This window comes from Pseudochaenichthys georgianus, chromosome 21 (assembly GCF_902827115.2).
Source record: "Pseudochaenichthys georgianus chromosome 21, fPseGeo1.2, whole genome shotgun sequence".
Classification (NCBI taxonomy): Eukaryota; Metazoa; Chordata; class Actinopteri; order Perciformes; family Channichthyidae; genus Pseudochaenichthys; species Pseudochaenichthys georgianus.
This window is the reverse complement of record NC_047523.1, coordinates 16,010,017-16,026,355: the sequence shown is the minus strand read 5'-3', so window position 1 is coordinate 16,026,355 and position 16,339 is coordinate 16,010,017. Positions and strand designations below refer to the sequence as shown.

The 16,339-nt window shown below is 39.4% G+C and overlaps 1 long non-coding RNA gene across 1 annotated transcript in view; it reads right to left on the bottom strand.

Annotated features, from left to right (window-relative positions):
- Nucleotides 1-7,216: 7,216 nt before the first annotated feature.
- LOC139435929 (uncharacterized) overlaps nt 7,217-16,339 on the bottom strand; it is a 46,111-nt gene continuing 36,988 nt past the window's right edge. Inside the window, exons 2-3 of the long non-coding RNA XR_011645134.1 lie at nt 8,034-8,113; nt 7,217-7,413 (exon numbers count right to left, since the gene is read on the bottom strand). This is a non-coding gene — a long non-coding RNA (uncharacterized lncRNA). The remainder of the gene's footprint in view (nt 7,414-8,033; nt 8,114-16,339) is intronic.

Below are 16,339 nucleotides of genomic sequence, written 5' to 3'. Positions count from 1 at the left end.
CGAGGTAAAACGCATGCTTTGGGCGATGTCCACAATGGACATTTTGTTGTTACGCTAGAACTTTTGTCACGATATGATCCACTCTTGAAAGACCACTTAAACAAAATCAGGACATCCAAAAAAGGAAGCCAGCTAACTCATTATCTGAGCCCAGACATCCAGAACGAGTTTATTGAATTGTGTGGGGGAAAGGTTTTAAAAACCAGTCTGACGGAAAGGGAGGATGCCATATACTATGGAATCATTTGTGATGCAACGCCTGACATTTCCCACACTGAGCAAAATGTTGTGCTCATAAGATATGTACATTATAATGAAGACACAGGCGAATGGGAGATCACTGAAAGATTTATTGAATTCAAAGATTTCAACGGAAAAACAGAATGTGAAATAGCAGGCATGATGGAGTGTGCTTCTGGATCTAGGGATAGACATTAGTGATTGCAGGGGGCAAGGGTATGATAATGGGGCGAATATGTCAGGGAAAATCAAGGGAGTCCAAGCCCAAATACTGAAAAAGAATAATCTTGCTACTTTCTCACCTTGTACACGTTTAATCTGGTAGGCGTGCATGCTGCAGAATCGAGCCCTGAAGTGTCCAACTTGTTTGGTTACATTAACCGCCTCTACATATTTGTAAGTGCCAGTCCATCTCGTTGGTCTATATACAAAAAGAAAACAGGTTGCTCTGTACATAGGCTATCTGACACTCACTGGAGTGTGAGAATTGATGCTGTGAAACCTGTAGCAAAGCACCTACCTGGTGTCATTGAAGCCCTTGCTACCATACTGAGCTCATGCAGTCTCACAGGTGAGGCCATATCTGAAGCTGTTGGTCTGAGGAACTACCTCATCTCATTTGATGCCATTGTCCTTCTCACCATTTGGGTAAAAGTATTGCAATCTATTGATGACAGAAATGTGATACTCCAGTCAGGGAAAATCTCAATAGAGGTGGAGGCAGGTAATGTTGCTGCACTAAGAGATGAGATGCAGACTCTCAGAAATGGATGGGATGCTATTCTGTCCGAGGCATCAATGGTAGCTAAGGAAATGGAGGTTCCACCTCATTTCAAAAAAGAACTTTGCCGTGAGAGGAGGAGGAAGGGGTTTCATGATGAAACTGCTGAAGGAACAGGTCAGGAGGATAGGCCAGAAACAACATTCCGTAACACTGTTTTTCACTGCCATAGACCAGATCATAAGTGACTTCACACTCGGTTCCAAACAACAGCAAATATTGTTGAAGAATTTGCTGCCATACTTAAAATTGGGAAGTTGAGTGACAGTGTCAGCCACTGAGGGAGAAATACTCACAGGAACTCACAGATCAGTTTGAGAGTGAGATAAGGCATCTCAATAAAATATTTTCTGCCACTTTCCCCCCTGATTGTAGCTCTCTTGATCTACTGAATGCAATATACAAGATGGAACTCCAGAGCATTTTTGGAGACGTTTGCATTGCCCTCAGAATTTTCTTGACGCTCCCAGTTACCGTAGTTGGTGGTGAAAGATAATTTAGTAAGTTGAAACTTATCAAGAGCTATTTAAGATCTACCATGTCGCAAGAGAGGTTGAACAGCCTTGCAATGTTATCGATTGAAAGCAAGCTGGCTCTGTCACTTGATTTCAAAGAGCTCGTAAAAGATTTTGCCACCAAGAAGGTCCGGCGATTGGCGTTCGGGATTTAGGGATAAAAATCCAGTCTATGACAGGATTGTGGGATGTTTCCCTATAGTAAGCTGACAGGCTACAGCCCACATTGTGAACAATTACTATCTGATGCATAGTCCTCTAGCACTACATTTTTCATTGTTTGCTGTAAGTGTGTTCATGTCCTGAGAGTTTATTGTTTTATAATTGTGTTCAAATCTTCAGTTAATTTATACTTTTGTCCTTGTGTTGTTCAAATCTTAATTTAATAAGTCAAAGAATGTTGAGATTTTTTGTTTGTTAATTCCTGTATTGGGTGTCCTTTTCAATTAAATAGACAGAAGATAAAGTTGATAGTCAGTGCATGTTGATTTCTTGCAGTCCATTACAGTTCATTAACTTCAACAGGGTTTTCGAGGTTGGGTTTCATCGTGTCGTTTAGGGGGTGGACGCAAGGTCATGACCCCACCAGTATCCAATAATCCTGAATTGTCCCCACCAATAGCTCAACACTTGTCACTCGCGCCTCCTCAAATTACTTGCGCGTGTAACAGGTAGGGCTTTAGCACTCTGCTAAGAAAGGCAGCAACCCGGCCGCTACAGCAAAAAAGCTAGTGCTCTGCCCGCGACAGTTCAAAATCTGTTTCGTAAAAGGTATATCCAAGCAGGGAACGAATGTATACTACAGAGCACATCAAAATGTAAGTGCCTGTCAACCTAATAGTGTGCTTGAGTAGACTATTTGTGTTGGAGATGGGATTACAGAGAGACAGGACAAGTAACAGCTTTTGTATGTTGAGTATCAGAAAACATTGTCACAAGAATAGGGGAAAATATGCCTAGCTAGTGCGACTCAAGGTTCTTTGGTAGACTATTGCATTGGTCCATTCATTGAAGATGAACGCAATGCGACATCCTTTACTAGGCTCACCCACCAACAGTTCAGGTGCTGAACTGCTGATCCGAATGTATAGGTAAAAACCATATTATGCGTTTTCATCAATAAATAAATGGCCAACATTTTTTTAGCGTGCGCGCTGACGTGCACTCGCATAGATTGGGGGCCCACAAATAGATTATTTCATGGGGCCCAGAATTTCCAGCTACGCCCCTGGCTACAATACAACCATTCTGTTCTGCTCTGATGATTCAATTTATAGATTCTACATCAAAACAGTTTGTTTTTATTGTTTCCAATGATAACGTCACCTTAAGTGGAGGAATGAAAACCTGTTTTCAAATGTAAGGTTTTGAATTTGTTTGACATTTCTCAGTAATGACACCTTCAGACGCCCACTATCATTCATGCTATGCCTTCAGTGGTAAGATGTTAAGAGGGTTGAAGCTTTTCCTCCTGCATCGGCTATGCTTTGTTTTTTTAACAAAGGTATGCATTTCCTGCATAATATGTTTCTCACAATTGTTTTTTGTGAGATGCGCACAGGTGATACTGAGTCTTCTCGAGTAATGGATTATGATCTATACCATGCTTACATGGACTCGTATGTTCTATTTCATATCTAACAGAAGTGAGAGAAGAAAGACATGGGAAAGTGAAAAGGAAGACATGGGAAAGTGAGAAGAGAAAGACATGGGGAAGTGAGGAAAGAGGGAGATGAGGATGAGAGAGAGATGAGGAAGAGAGAGGGATGAGGAAGAGAGAATAGAGAGAGATGTGGAAGAGAGAATAGAGAGAAGAGGGAAGAGAGGGATAGGAAAGAGAGAAGAGATATTTGCGAGTTGCATACTGATACTGCGTCTTCTCGATTAATAGCTTTTAGATGATACCATGTTTAAATAGACTCCTACGTTGTTATTACATATGTGACATATGTAAGAAAATGGAGGGGAGAGTCAATTATATTGAGCAATTGATTTCATATTGGAACATTCATTTCTCAAACCTATGTTTTATGGAAGAGGAAATGTACTTCTGATAAACTAATCTTTTATCAAACGGTAAATGGTGAATTAATATAACATTTAGAATCATTGAGAAGGGGTTATATCCACAGGGACTAGCTCGCCTTTAACTTAAAATAAAATGTCTCTGCTTTGGACTGATGAGTATATGATTCTTGCATGTTAAATGACTAACACAAACCTTAAATGTATGCATGTGCATGTGTCAGGAAGGCTCCCAAATAATTCTGAGGGGCCTATCCTATTTTTGTAATTGAATGATAATGTGCTAATCCATTACCTTGAGTTGTCTTCACTCAGGAAAACATCCCTATCAAGTGTTAACCCAATAACTAGGACAGCTCTGAAGGCCAAGGATCAGAGGGAGAGGATCACACTCTCCGGCTGCAGAGAGCACCCCAGCCACGGGCAAGGAGGCACGAGGTCGTTCGAGATGAGAGGATTCTAATCTTCAACTTTCTGATGAGATGGGATGCTTCTTCATCTTTCTGCTCGGTGGGCTCAAGCAGACAACCCTGCAGGACGAGCGAGGGCTTCAGAGGCTTCTATAATACAAGGTTCCATGTTTCCTGGAGGAGCAGATGTCTTCCTAACCTCTCCCATCACGGGGGGGCACCTGGATATGCCACTTGGAATAGGCAGTTGCACTGCTCTCAAGCAGATAGCAGAAGGAATGCAGGCAGATGAGCCTCCATTTCACTGGGGGGGATCAACTACAGTGCTCACTGAATGAGCCACACAAAAGCAGAGCAATTTGGGGGTTGAAATATGGCGCTCTGATGAAGAACAGTTTTGAGCCAATCAGCACCTCAGTGCTAATCTACAGTATCAGGATGCCTTTACACACCAGACATTCTGTGTCATAAAGAGAGGAGGAGAACGAGTCAGGAGGATATGTTCTTCCAGCTCTTGTACAAAGATAACATTTGAATTGAATGACCAAATGTTTACAGATGTACAATTCATGATTGTTTTTTATATTTCCGATGAACAGACATGTGTTAAATAGTGGTGATAAATATATTTTGTCAGATCAGATTATACTTTCACACTAAACAAAATAAATTAATTGATATTTTCAGATTATAAGGTATTGAACAATAAGATATTTCTAATATTATAACAAATAATGTTAATATCCTTAATTGTCTAGCAATCAGGCTTAACAACACTACTCTACAACGTATTACCCATGCACAGACAGACCTAACATGATGAACCTTCCTTTCCAGGTTTTTACAAAAGTCTTTGAATACTTGCCTCATGTTTCCTTTTCAGATTGTTAAACATTTTGAGAATTGTTTAATTTTCCCTTCAGATTTTGAAATGACATAATGATTGATAGTTGAAGTAATGTAATTATGTTATCATCTTTTGATTTAATATGTAATGAAGTAAACGTAAAGTAATCCTAAAATTGAGGACACTGTAACTTTGCAGATTACAAATTGATCAAATCACCACTGTGAATTTTATACCTCAGCTGGATCTCTTATGATCCTGAGTTTAAAATGCATTTGACTAGTGATTGCCTTAAACTAAATCATTAAACTGCAAGCTGGTTTTGATTTTATAGTTTGATAAGTGAGATCAACTAATGGTTACATGTTAAAACATATTATTAAGGAGATGTTTTTGCTATAATGCGAACCCTAAGTCTGTTATCTGTCTTAAGGAATGGGAAGTCTCAGCTATCGCTGACATTACCAGTTTTATGACCGGTCAACTCTCGGTCACAGAGCCATATAGTCAGATAAGTGATTCAGTGTCTCCAGGTGTTCACGGATACCTTCCCCCAATATGTGGGTTGACTCTCTGTAAACTAGTTAAAAGGACTACAAGGATGCGAGGCTGATCAGAATTTACATGACAACCCACCCGTGCAGTCAGAACCTTTTGCTGCTGTGACTTGTGATATGAATTCTCCGGCCGATGCTTGTAATAAACTACCAGTGTTTGACATCAAAGCTCCAACTCTCCTCGTGTCTCTCTGAGTCCTGACTCTCCATTGATGCAGAAGTTTCCCTTACAGTATGTATGAGGGTATAGTAGTGTGTGTGAGAAATAATGATAGTGTACAGTATGTGAGAGAGGAATTGTAGTATGTATGATGGTATAGTAGTGTGTGAGAGAGAATTATAGTGTATGTGCACATACACTATCATTCTCTCTTATACATACTACAATTCCTCTCTCATGAGAGAGGAATTGTAGTATGGATTAGCACATTAACGGACATAAGGAGCTGTTTGTTCCACAACAATCTGGAGGAGGGTCCTATCCTCTCAGACTGAGAGACTCAAGTGAGCTAAAGGACTCTCTGAGTGTTTAGATAGTTCACTTTAGTCTTGCATCCACTGCCATAGACTGTATATATAAATGGACGTAGGGTCCGTGACGTCACCCATAGGATTCTGCAGAGTTGCAGAGAAGCCCTTAGTAGGCGGAGTCGGCCACTAACGGCTCGACAGTGACGTCAGAGTTCAACTCCCGCCTGTTCCAGCCTGCTCCAAATAAGGGCAAAGAGGCGGAGCCGAGGCGGGACCTGCTGCCACCGAGCTGGAAGTTCCAGAGCTAGCTGAAGCTACCAAGCTAAGCTAACATGCTCCCCATCTGCACACTTCCGTCGCATTTTACGTTTCTAAGGTAAGCGGACATGAAACTATTCAGCAAAACTATAAATAATAATCTAAGTTATTGAGTTTTTAGCATAATACTTCAGAATCTTAAAACCCCTTAACGTTTGTAATCAATTGTGCTAAATTCAACACTGGAATCAAGCAAATATTAATATGTTTGCATGACATTAGTTATTTATATTTTGATATCACTTAATTACACGTTTAATACATTTAAGTCAAGCTAAGGTACATGTGATGGTAGCTAGTTAGTGCTCTTACCTGTGAGGCCTCCTCCAAACAGCATAATAACCAGACTGTATCATTAAAACTAAGTACCAGTTCTAGATCCTTGACTTTAGACAAACAATTCAAAAGACAAAATGTATTTAAAGACCAATCTTTATTTGAATGTGCCTCTTAACCTGATATATTAGTTATACAGTAATAGTATTGACAATCTAAAAAAACTGAGCAACTCAACAGTCAACTTTATGTTTCTTATTGTCTACTCTAAAGCATTTATTATTTTCATTTTTCCCCTCTCATATTCAGTGTGGACGGATTGAGACAGCCTGGTGTCCAGAGAGCTGCTGAGACTTCAGGGAGAAACCTCCGTGTGATGGACGTCCTGTCTGTTGGTTTGGAAAGGACTGAGTGTCTTTCCTCAGCGAGGAGGACCAGGCCTGATGGAGGAGCCCATGCTGGGCATAGCTGATACCAACTGCACAGGCCTAGTCTGTCACGTTATTTGACTAAATGTGTTTACTTATACATGTAATAGGTTTACACCTTCTGTGCATATGTTCTTTTTATTTAAAACATGTTTGATTAACTTTTGGTTCACATTTCAATAAATTGTATTTGTATTTGCACTCCTTTTGTCCATTATTCTTACTGAAAATGTTAGATTACACATTCACATCTGACTGAAGATTGGCCCCATTTATTTGTGACATTGCAAACTCTGCGGTACAAGGCACAAGTGATGTGAAACTCATAAAGTGAGGCGAATAGAAATAATCAGCTGATGGAGTGTAGATGTGGAAATAGGTGCATTCGATCAGCTGACTGTGTTTTCACAATAAAAGTAGTTTCTTAGTGAATGTCCTGTACTGGTCTTAAAATCTCATAACATCAGCTTTTAATGTTCCTCTTGGATGTTCTTCTTGACCCTCAGAGAAGGAGAAAATGTTGTGTCTTTCAGGCATGTCCTTTCCTAACAAAAATGACAGGAAACATAAAACATTATTGCAGAACAAGTGTGTTATTTATGAAAGTGGTGTGTTTGTGTGTTTAGGGGCTGTAGATATAATTATTTTGTAATTGTAATGATTTTTTTTTATTTCAACAGTGAGCTACAAAGACGATCAGATTATGAATGAACAGTATGAAGCTCATCAACATTGAAATATATGTTATTATCAAAATAATAGTTAACTGTTATCAAAACGTAGGGCAACTGAAGAAGCTTGCTCTGTTGTCTCACTGAAAGAATAACTTTTACCACGTTCTTTACAGACAATATTGAGAGATAAATAGTAGCAGTTCTCACTATGTGTTAAATATCTTTGCCTTCAATACATTAAATTAGAAAGCTGACAAAACCATATTTCTTTAACCTTTATTTATACAGGTGTAGATCTCATTGAGACACAAGGTCTCATTTTCACACAATCATATTGCTTGTCTAAATGTAACCTTTTGTATGGAAAAACCCCTCAACTTAACTGATGTGTAGGTGATCTAGTATTTAGTATTGTTTAATGGAATGTATATCAGTGTATTCAAGTCAATACTTCATTTATTTGAACAAATATCTTTCTTGATTCTTTGTACCTGTGCTGAAGTGCACTGCTGTGAGGAGTCCAGTTCTGCCTCTCACTCTCTGGTCCAGCCTGTCTGCATCACCTGGACACCTTAAACAAACAGATATATATGTAAAGTACCATGTGTACAAACAATATAACTGATTATCTTCTGTTGAACATGTTGGATTGTGTATTATCCGAGTCAGGGTCCTTTTTATTTTACTGTAACTTTGGAAGTTGTGTTACCAATGCTTACTGTTTATTTGATACCAATTTGGTAATGCAATTAATAAAAACAACAAGGTTTGAGTTCGTTCTTCAGATGACTGTGATGTTAACGTGTAAGCTCAATAATGAACTCCAGCTCAATCAACTATATTGTAATATCTAACCTAATCATCTTGAAATATGACATTATTATTTGTAATATACACACATCTTATTGTGAGGTTGATTTCACATACACTACTTCAACATGAGCTTGTCTACATACTTGAGCATAGCCAATTTAAATTAACCTTAGCAATGCATACAGTTCCTACATAATAACATATCTCTCTAAGTTACAAGGATGACCTTATTTTATAACCTCAAACAGTAGCCGTTTGTTCTACAGTATTATCCCACTTAACGCTTAACACTTGTCTATTTCGTTTGAACCTTTATATATACAGTCTATGGTTTTAACTTGGAGACTACGATTAGCATCGTTAGCACCGATGTAGCTACCACTCACTTACACGCTAACCCAAGCCTTAACATTCATTACGTAGCTGATTCAAATCATAAACACATCAATAAGTACTCAAATTTCAATTACCGCAAAAACCGCATTCATGCACCGTCTGTTTCAACCGCAGAGCGAGTCACAATAGTCCGATATATAAGCATGAAGAACAAACAACCACGGCCGGCTTCAAGTTGTGTTCCCTGGATGAACTGAGCAGGCAGAGTCCCTGTAGCTAGCTTCACGGAGCAGGTAGCAGAGAGACAAGAAGCTAGCAGCAGCAGTCACTTGACAGAGCTGTCACTCAATGTGACCACGCCCTAATATATGCATAACTTTAAGGCTTAATATTAATTAAACAGATGAGTTGAGAAAAAATGCACCCCCCACACAGTAGTCATGAAGGGGGAATCTAACTATACAGAGAATATGGTTTTTTGAACCACGATGTAAACATGTTTATTTCTGCTGTAAAGTTGGGCATTTTAACATGTGGGTCTGTGGAAATTGCTCCCTTCTGCAGACTGCTCCTACTGGCCACTAGATGAACTGCAGTGTGTGGCACTTCCGTATTGGCGTCCCGGCTCTTCCCCAGAGTTTGCTGCTTGATTCACACCTAATAGTCCGCTTCTCTGGTGCACACCAGACCACAGTTTGTTACATTGTTTCATTTTTCAGAAGGTTCGGTTTGTGTTCACATGGGCAAAACTCAAACGGACTATAAACTTTAAACACAAGTCATGTGCACGGAAATGCAGTTAAACAATTGGTCAGACATTAAGGGGGTAAAAACGCAAATCCCGGCAATTTCTACCGGAGCCTCCGCCATGGAGCATCGGCACTTTCGGCAGGTTATTCTCATGCTGCTGTTAACCTGGAGATCAACAGACACTAGTGGCCCGCGCATATGATTATATAATCAGACAACGTCCGTTAAAAATCATTATAACACATATAATGAGAGACGTTCTGCAGTAAGGAGGGGCGTTTCACCGACGACAGGTGTTCTTACTTTTATGTAGTTGACGGAGCATTTTTACTTTACACGACACTGTTCAACACTTAATTCTGCTTCACTCTTTAAATTAACAACCGCGGATGTCTTGAAAGACTCTTTCGCTAAAGATTTTTGAAGACATCCGCGTTCTGGTGACACGTAAATACTACGCTTCCTATGTTTTGGTGCGGACTGCGTTCACACCATGAACCGCTCCAGAGTTCGCAAGCGCTCCGAGACCACCTATTTTAGCGGACCAGAGTCCGGTTGTTTAGTTCACTTCAGAGGTCTCGGATTGCGTTCACACCGACCCAAATTAACCGCACCAAGCGGCTAAACGCACCAGGGTTAGATTCAACCGGACTATAAAAGGCTGGTGTGAATGCGCCATTATCTCAGTGGGTCTCAAACGGTTTGGTCACAAATGATTAAAAAGATTATTTCCGTGGCACACCTTCATATGATCATTATAGTCTATACGGCAGTAAAACAAGAATAGAGTTTAAAAGGGGAGTGATTTGTAAAATATCCATAAAGAAAAAGAAAATCTGTTTACAGTTCTGTTTCATATGGGTGTTGAGACTGAGATGTATCCATAGATCTCTTAATGTTGCTCTCAAAGTGTACCAGATTGATGCTTTTAACTTCAATATTTTTAAAAGATCTTCCCGGGGGACCATCCCCCGGAACCCCCTAGAGGAGGTGAGGTCCGCCTCCCACTCATAAAAATAGCACTTTACCCCTGCCTATATGCCATAAGCTGATTATCAAGCCTTCATTGTAACAGTCGCGGGTGTACTGTGTGTGCGCGTGGGTAGTGTTGCAGTAGAAAATTCCACTGTAAATAAATGATAAATGTCACCAAAATAAATACAGATAATGTTCAGTTTCAAATTCACTATTGTTTTGTTTTAAGATTAAAAGTTTTAAAAAAGAAAGAAATGTTCAAATAGTAGATGAATATTCAAGAGGTCTTTAAAATCATCACGCTGATCATCCAAAATTCATGAAATTCTCATAGTCATGAAAAGTTCATGAAATACTCATGCACACTTTTTGGGGTTTTAATTATAATGTTGTGATTGGCTGGATCATGAAAAGTTCATAAATTGCTCATAAAAGTCTGTCATGAGCAAAACAGGAACTTTATATGAATGAACAATGTTCATAAACATTTCATGAACTGCTCTTTAAAATGGTTCCTGAGCATTTTAAGAATTTTGGTTCATGAACATGACAAGTGAACATATAATGAGTTGTTCATGAATGTTTCATGAGTGCTCATGAACAGCTCATAAAGTCATGAACTCCATCTCGCAGGGGAGGGGGGCATTTCATGACGGGGAGGCATAATGTGACACAACACCTGTAATGAATATTAGGATACATTTTGTGAGAAAACTTTTCCACCAATAATTCCAATAAGTATCCCAAAATGTATTCACTTCAGGTTTACGAAAGTACCTGTAATCAGATTAGTTGTTTTTCAAATGTAACACGAGCTGAATACAGTTAGGCTACTTGATTTTTGTATTCTGATTACGTAACGCCGTTACATGTATTCCGTTAACTTACAACCCAACCCTGTGTACAGATCATCAGTCCTGTGTACAGATCAGTTCGATAAAGTCATGCCTAAACAGCGACATTTTACACGATAAATACGGGTTTAAATAGCAGCATTTGCCACGGAAGGCGAGTGGCAGCTACAGTAAACCTTCTCTTACTCCCGTTGAGCAGCGGCAGGTGATTAAGTGAATTACTCAAACTGCATTTGTATAGGAATGATTCTGTCCTATTGGCAGATAACTACTCTTAACAGTGATATCTACAAGAGGTTTCCAATGTAAATTTAACTATTTTCAATTGGTTAGTATTACATTTTGTGACAGTCTGGTGACACTCATTTTAATGAAGACACATTTGTTTATCTTGAAATTCATTTATTTGACAGAGCTGGAAACTGATTGACTTACATACTTGTTTGTGTTTACCTACACAGTCATCACAGATGAGCCAAACAGAGTAGAGGATGAAGAAAGGAGAACAGGAGAAAGGGACACACAAGAAGGAGATACAACAGACAAGAACGACAATGGAGACAACAATGAACAGGAACACCAGAACAGACAAGAGTCAATGGATAACATGACTGATTTAGAGACTGCAGATACAGGGCCAAGGCAAGTGAGACACCACTGCTTTCCATCCAGCATGTTTGGCCAGCAAAAGAGATCATTTCAACCGCAAACAGCAAGAGATGAGGGATTATTATGTCCTCCTTCCATCCCTTTTTTCTGTTTAATCTGATTACGAACAACTTCTAATAATTTGACATAGTTTATGATTTAATTGGAAAATGAAGTGTTTTTAAATAATAAACCGGTTTCTGATTCTGAGATTTTTTTTTACATATGGGTGTTGAGAGATGTATCCATATCTCTTGATGTTGCTCTCAAACTGCACAAGATTGATGCTTTTAACTTCAACATTTAAAAAAAATCTTCCTGGGGGACCCCAGAGGAGGTTAGTTCCCCCCAAAATAACACGTTATCTCTGCTTATGTAACTCCGGTGTAGTGTCCCCTCGGCAACAGATCAGTCAGAGCTGGTAATTACTTTCCTGCATTTCAATGGACAGCATATAAAAAGGACATGTGTGCTGCATTGCTTAAGAGATCCTCACATGCTATCTCTTTTACAAAATAAGTGTCCAGTCAACAACAAAACATCAGTGATCATATAGTGGTAGTATATTTTTCACAAGCAATGTGAAACATTAAAGTGCCAGTGAAGTGCATTTTTTTGCGCCAAAATGAAATGGCAGTTTCATTCCTTACATATCATTGTGCCTGTTCATGGCTAAAATAATTTTAATTATTGATTAATTAATTATGAAAAATTAAAAAATATTTTTTAATAATAACGGCCGTCTGAGCCTACCGGAAGTTGCAGACGATAGCGGCGGTGGCATCACAAGATGGGCCCAGTTGTGATTGTAAACATGGCGGAGACTTTGGAAAGTGATACAAGTGTGAGAGAAATTATTGATTTTGACAGTTTTTCTCGATTTAATTCCATTTCCTGCCTTTCTACAAATATATTAGGGACTATAGTGTTAACAAATCCAAGAAAAATGTGTAATGTACATAATGAGTGTGCACACTTATCTAGTATCCTATCCATGTGAACCTGTTTTATTTGTGATGACCTCACACCCTCACCCGGGAAGATGTTTTTCTTTAAATTGAAGTTAAAGGCATCAATCTGGTGCACTTTGAGGGCAACATTAAGAGATCTATGGATACAGCTCTCAACACTCATATCAAACATATATTTCAATAATCAAAAAACATTGGAAGGATTTCTTAACCTATTTTATACAACTAACATAGATGGAAATATTTGTTTACATAGATGACCAAACCAACTGAGATAACTTGGGCTACAGTTTACAATCTAATCACTCAGAGTCCTTTACCTCCCTGAGCTGACATTATCTCTCTCAGTCCAACAGGAGAGGACTCTCCCTCTTGAAACAGCTAATCTCCGTTAGCTCCGAGCTAGCACTAGATGCTAACAACAACCCTATAACTCTCTCAGTCTCTCTTTCTCTCTCTCTCTCTCTCTCTCGAATCGACCAGTGGCCTTTATTTGTCATGAACAATCAACGAATCTACGAAACAATGACACCAGCCAGACTCACCTTCATCTTTTGGGAACAGAAACATCGCCACTTCGGCAGACTTGACATTACTACAGCCAGCGGCAATGCATCGCTTCCCGTGTGTTTTTCCTCCCTTTTTCTTCACTGTCGCCTCCATTGTCAGGTTTTCTCGATTGGCAATCACTTCCAGTCGACTCCGACACACTTTCCAGTAAAATACTCGCTCAAAAACTTTGATAAATTCGACTTTGAAACAGAGAAACAATACACTGTGATGAATGTAAACACTTCGGAGGCGACCATCTTGTGACGTCACGCAGTAGCTCGCAAGCCACGCCCACGAAGGTGGAGGTCAACTGCGGATTTCACGGCAGCAAATTCAAAACTCATCAAATTAGTTGCTATTCCAACATCTTTTGATATGGGTTTCAATGGACAATTTTGGTCATTACTATATGTATTAGCATAACAGATCATGCACAGGCGCACACTTCACGGGGTCTTTAAACTTATACAAACTGGTGTACAAAACTCACATACCTGCGTTGATCTCCTGGAGAGTCTCTACTCTTTCTTCTCCACATCTCTTGTCCACCATCAGAGATTGCAAACATTTCAGAAACAGCTAGAGGTAGGGGACAAACAACTTGTTCGCTGGGCATGTCAAAAACCTCCCTGCTTTGATCAAGACTTTAGGGAGCCTTTCAGCCGCTCTAGCAAAGGGACTGGAAAGCAAGCTTTGAAAATTCAGTACCATCTACATGCTGTCATGTTCCAGACACTGCTCTCAACCACTCAGGGCCTGCACAAATACCTGCAGAAAGAAACAATTGACTTCGTGCAGGCAGTAGATTACAAAACAGCAGTTGAGAACACACTGAAAAGTTACCGAAGTAACGAGAAAGCACATGAGGTCTATGACAAGACCAAGGCCCTGTGCAATGATCTTGATATTCCCGAAACTGTGACACAGAGGAAGAAGCGTAGAAACATGGAAGACTTTGTAGTCAAGGCATCACGTGGAGCAATGTGAAACATTAAACATACATAAACTGGTGTACAAAACTCACATACCTGCATTTCAATGGACAGCATAAAAGGACACGTGAGCTGGGTTCTGGTGCTCAGATTAGCTATTGATGATCACGTTGATAAATCATATAAAACAAATAGCCAATCACACAAAAACATGTTGCTGTGACTGTGAGCATTAAATAATTAACATTAAACTAAACAAACACAACAGTACGTTATTGTCCTTATAAAATAAAAACATACATTTTGTCCACCGAGATAATACAGGCACCTTACCCTCAAGAGATCCTCACGTGCTATGAGAATCTCCCACAATCCATTGCTGTACCAAAGCTAATGCAGGCACACGTTTGTGACACCAGATGGTGCAATTGTGTATGTGCGTGTGGGGAGTCTTGTAGTAGAAAATTCGACTGTCGCGCCGCCACTGTGGGCTAAGCCCCGCATGTTTCCAGGTCCAGGCGACGCCCCTGGTATCATCATATGAATATAATAAAATGTGCAGTTACAATGCGTTTTATTGGGATCTCTTTCTATCTGCTGCATTAAGCATGTTATGGTTATTTTTGGGCCTGCATTATGATGTGCAATTATGCTGCCAACAATTGACTACATATAAGGATTCGATTCCTCCCACGCTCAGTTTAGCAGCCAGTGCTGTGATTACACTAAATTATTTTCTGGTAGATTTCCCTAATGAACAAGCAAAGCTATTAGTTAGATATGCTACATCTTGACTGGAAGACACTTATACATATTCATTGACGCATTTATAACTAGCAAAAACACACGACACAAGACAGAACTTGTACTTAACACGTCTCGGGAAAAAACGTTCAGTATTGCTGCACCAGCTGTGTCTGCCTTCATTTGTATATGCTTTAAAATGGGTAAGGAACCTGTGATCAACTTTGGTGATAACAAAATGACCTATTTAATAATGATGGTAGCAGAGGCTGCAGGTGGGAACACTTGACCTGCATCAAACAGTGTGTATTTTGCCCAGATGAGGCATGGTTACAGACTAAATTAACCCTGCTGCTCTGAAAGGTAGGCCCCAGATTTGTATAGTTGTTATTTCTATGGTAATAGGGGTTATGTATTGTACTATTAGTAGTGCGTTGGCAAACATTGTTGTAATAATGTCATGAATATGGATAAAGCACACCTGGCCAGCAGCATGACATGTAGAATGAATTAACACTTAATATGCTGATTGTTGTGCTGTCCATTCTTCGCACGCTATACCCATAAAGTACGTTATGTCCTTACAGTTTCTGATTAATGCAAATGTTTTTGTTTCTTGGAATAGTACCTGCTTTTTGAGCTGAATTATAAATATCTAGAGTCAGATTAAGATATATATTTTCAGACCTCGATAAAATACAAATGAGATTTTACTACAAACTGTATACACTTGTCAGTTAACTGCATGTCTCCGTGTAGTATTTCCAGTGCTCAATGTAGATCAGGTCCAATAGAGTGGTGCAGGGATGATGTATTTTTGTATCTAATCGATAGATTTATGATCGTTTGATTTATGATTAGAAAATTATAAAAGTAGGGTAGACATGTGGAGATTATGAACAAAATGTGCATTTATCAAACAGGTTAGTTTCCCACAGATCTTATTTTTTACAATATTCCAAAATCCTATGGAGAAATCCCATTGCTTTTTTGTCGAGGGAACCCATGTGCAGCCTAGTTCCGGGTCGGCCTACAAAAATACGTCATCACTGCACCACTATATACAGGCGGTGGTGGTAATAAACCTGATGCTGTTTGGTAACTTCCAAAAATCGGCAGGAAAATAAATCCCAGTAAGTGCGCCGGACGTTGAATCAGATTTCCGTTAAGGCCAAATGGTATATTACAACTTCTGTCTCAGTCAGTGAAGTCATTGGGCCAA